The sequence below is a fragment of the Glycine soja genome, chromosome 15 (assembly GCF_004193775.1).
Source record: "Glycine soja cultivar W05 chromosome 15, ASM419377v2, whole genome shotgun sequence".
Taxonomy (NCBI): Eukaryota; Viridiplantae; Streptophyta; class Magnoliopsida; order Fabales; family Fabaceae; genus Glycine; species Glycine soja.
In genome coordinates this window covers 26,695,265-26,699,637 of record NC_041016.1, presented here as the reverse complement: position 1 = coordinate 26,699,637, position 4,373 = coordinate 26,695,265, and the positions used below count along the sequence as shown (strand labels likewise).

At 38.1% G+C, this 4,373-nt stretch overlaps 1 non-coding gene across 1 annotated transcript; it reads left to right on the top strand.

Moving 5' to 3' along the window:
• The first annotated feature begins 2,617 nt into the window (after positions 1-2,617).
• On the top strand, positions 2,618-2,724 carry LOC114388768. The gene has a single exon (XR_003661565.1). It is a non-coding gene; the product is annotated as a small nucleolar RNA R71 (small nucleolar RNA).
• Positions 2,725-4,373: the final 1,649 nt, after the last annotated feature.

Genomic DNA, 4,373 nt, shown 5'->3' with positions numbered 1-4,373 from the left:
CGTTCTTCATTCGTTCTTCATCGTTCTTCGGTCTTCAACCGGTAAGTTCCCTAAATCAAAATTTTCAATTCATTCTATGTACCCTTAGTGGTCCTCATTTGCTTTTACGTGCTTTCATTTACATTTCATTTACTTTCCGTACCCCCTTTTGACGTGCTTTAGTCATTTGCTTAAGTTATTTTCTCGCCTAATCAAAAAATAAAATAAATTTCCACCGATCATTTGGATTGTAATATCCGTTAGTTTCTGTTAAAATGAAATTCGACCGTTCGGTCATGCCGTAACTACGTTGGAAGCCAAAAAGAGGTAAAATAATAATAAAATAATCAAAAATATCTTTTAGTAAAATAAATCAAAAAGAATCAATCGGACGTTTTTCTTTGGGATTTCTCTTTCTTAATCGAATCGATTAATAACCAAAGCGAAACTAAGGCTAAAATCAATTCATAAACCAAACTTTTGACATTGCCTAAAAAGCCATTTTCAAAGGTCCAACGCCTTGAAATGATCTTTTCTTTTCATTGGTTTAAATGTGGATTTCGAAAAAACCCTAAAATCAACATGTAACTGTATTACTTCCTTCAAAAAATAGAGAAAATCATTAATGGTCCAAAGCCTTAATGTTTTTCTCATCTTTCCAAAGAGTCGAAAGATTATTTAATGGTCCAACGCCTTAAATGGTTTTTCATTCAATAAAAACATGTTTTGCAAAAAGGATAAAAACAACTTAACCAAACACTTTGTTCCGAAAGAACTACGTAGGTATGATTTCCTCATCACAATTGAGGAATACGTAGGAGCAAAGGGAAACACCCTTGTCGACCACAAAAATAGAAAAAAAATATATAAAGGGTATAAAGGATATAAGGACATAAAAGGGAACGTAAAAATCAAAGTCATGTTTGCACATTCAATTAAAGGCTATCGTCCCTTGTGACGGACGTGTGGGGTGCTAATACCTTCCCCGTGCATAAATACAACTCTCGAGCCTTTCACTTAAAAGTTCGTAGATCGCGTCTTTTCCGGTTTTTCCGACGTTTTCCTCAAATAAACATTGGTGGCGACTCCGCGCGTATTCCTTTCATGGAACACGCATCCAGCGAGTCACGCGTCGCCCTCCCGCCGAAGGGTAGGTTGCGACAGTGGAGAATCTTGGAATTGATCTTGGATTTGTGGGCTGAACCATAACTAAAATTCACTAATCATAATTAGTGAAATTTTGGCTCCAAAGTTTGGCTCCACAAATTCAATTTCAAATTCAAGTGAAATTTGAATTGAAATTCAAATTTCCCTCCAATTTTGTGAGACACTTAGGCTATAAATAGAGGTCATGTGTGTGCATTTTTTTCAACTTTGATCATTTGAATATTAAACTTTAGATTTCAAAGCTCATTTAGAGCACAAAATTTTGTGCTCTTCTCTCCCTCTCCCCTCATTCATCTCCTTCTTCCTCCAAGCTCTTATCCATGGCCTCCTATGGTGGTGAGCTTCTTCTAGACTCATCTTCTTCTTGAAGTGGCGTCTCCTCTCTCTCTTCCTTCTCCATTCCGCTGCCATTCATCTTCCAAGAAGCAAAGGAATCCATTGATGAAGAAGATCCTAGGCCTACAAGCTCCAATGGAGCTTACATCACTTACTCTTTAAATTTTTGTCATCATCTTTTTTTGGAGTAGAGTGAGGTTGGATAGGTTCATTTACGGACGAGGAAGGTGCTACTGGTTGAGGTCCTTGACACTGCTTTCCCGACCTCAATGAAATGGCACTCACATTTTTGGGATTCTGGACAGATTAAAAAGGTAATCTGTCAGAATTCTGGGACTGTTGTTGATTTAATTGTGTAGCCAATTGTCCCATCTGATTAGTTAAGCTCTGAATGGAGGCTCTGGTTTCTTGTTGAAACTGCATGTTTTGCATAATCATTTGCCTCACAAGTTCTTTAAGAGAAGGTTGTGGAGGAGCCTCAACTGTTTGTTGTTTCTGGGGTTGTTGCTGTTGTTGAATTGGTGGAGGAACGTATGGTCTACTTGGGCCAGCAACATTATGGAAATAAGGATGTTGTTGTTATTGCTGCTGCTGTTGTGAAGGATTCAACCATCTAAGGTTGGGATGATTCCTCCACCTAGGATTGTACCTGTTGCTGGAGAGGTCATAATTGTTTTGTTGTGGCTGATTTTGCTGCTTAGGTTTAGGAGGTCTATTGTAGATGTTTGCAGCATAAGCTTCAGGATGTTCAATTGCTTCAGATTGTTGCACAGAAGGGCAAAAGTCTGTGTGGTGGTCGGCAGAGGAGCATAAACCACAGAGTCTAGCGACATGTGCAGATTTTTGATTCATAGCCAGTTAGTTTACCAGGTTAACCAAGGCATCTAGTTTACCTTCAAGCTTCTTAGTCTCGGCTGATGAAGATGAATTCATGGCTACTTCATGCACTCCTCTAATGACAATAGCGTCACTTTTGGCACTAAATTGCTGGGAGTTTGAAGCCATCTTCTCAATTAAATTTCTGGCTTCAGCAGGGGTCATGTCTCCAAGGGCTCCACCACTAGCAGCATCTATCATACTTCTCTCCATGTTACTGAGTCCTTCATAAAAATATTGGAGGAGAAACTGCTCAGAAATCTGGTGGTGAGGACAACTGGCACATAGTTTCTTAAATCTCTCTCAGTATTCATATAAGCTATCTCCACTGAGTTGTCTAATGCCTGAAATATCCTTTCTAATGGCCGTGGTCCTGGAAGCAGGGAAATTTTTTTTCTAAGAATACTCTCTTGAGGTCATCCTAGCTCGTGATAGACCTTGGAGCAAGGTAATATAGCCAGTCCTTTGCCACTCCCTCTAAAGAATGAGGAAAATCCTTCAGAAATATGTGATCCTCCTGGACATCTGGGGGCTTCATGGTGGAGCAGACAATATGGAATTCTTTCAGATGTTTGTGCGGGTCTTCACCTGCAAGGCCATGAAACTTTGGAAGCAAATGGATCAGTCCAGTTTTAAGAACATATGGGACATCCTCATCAGGGTATTGGATGCACAAGCTTTTGTAGGTGAAATTAGGTGCAACCATTTCCCTTAGAGTCCTCTCACGGGGTGGAGGTTGTGCCATGTTCTCAGAATGTTCAAAATTAGAATGTTCAAAACAATAATGCTCAATATCACTAATAATAGAATGCTCAGGATGCTCAAAAGGTACTAAATGATGTCTAACTAATATATGAAATGTCCTATCTATCTCAAGATCAAAGGGTTGTAAGTCAGATGGATTGCCTCTAGTCATACACTATATTCAGCATGCACAACTAGTTGCCTTCTTATGCAAGTAACAATGTAGGTTTGAACTACATCTACCATTAAATGATATCCAAATGACTTGAAATTTTGTGAGCAACCTTATAAAATGATTATAAGATAGCACAAAAAATTTCAAACAAAAATTCAAAGTCTAACTATAGAAGCCAAAAATGATAAGTTAAGAAAAATAAGAGAATAATACTTGGAAAATAAAAAACTTTTGACAGAATCACAATTTTTGGAAGAAGGAGACCTCAGCCGGCCTATGGCGGGCTGTCATGGTATGGGAAATTTTTTTCTACCCCAAATACATATATAATAATAGCGATTCTGAGAACCGGAGCAAAAGTTATGGCTGTTTGAAGTTTTGACAAAAATCAAATTTGCTACTTTTTTGAAACTTTCAAATCTGACCAAACTAAGGGCTCCAACTATTTTTCCCACAAAATATGGATCAAAAGAAGTGACCACAAAAAAATTCAGCCAAAAAAAAACTATAGCTACCAAAACAAAAAATCCCAATTAATTCAGCAAGGGTGGTCTCTAAAATCTGTCGCTAAGGGATTTCCACTACTACCCTGTTTTCCAGTTCAACAAAAGTGGTCGCTAAATCCGTCACAAATCACTATTCACATCAAAACACAAAACTGAAACAGGGGAAGCGTTGGACAGAAAAACTAAAACAAATCACCACACTAAACAAAATAACAAGACTCTAAACACACTTAACGAAACACGAATACCACACTAACACAACACACGAAAGCATAAAACATGGATTACTAGCTATTATGTACCTTTAGACACTGCTCCCCAGCAACGGCGCCAAATTTGATCAAGGCCGTACCCGAATCAAATAAACATTAAAATGCAGTAACTAGGAAGTGATCCTAGGTCGTTTCCCAATGAGCAATGATAAACCAAATGTTCATAACAGATAGTAGGAAATAGTAACACATTGGGGGGGTTGTTTGCTTTTGTAAATTAAACAGCGAGTAAAATTGAATTAGAAAATATCAGAATTAAAATATGTTGCTTCCCCTTGATTCACAAGCAAGTCTCCTATCCTAGGTTGCGAGAATTTA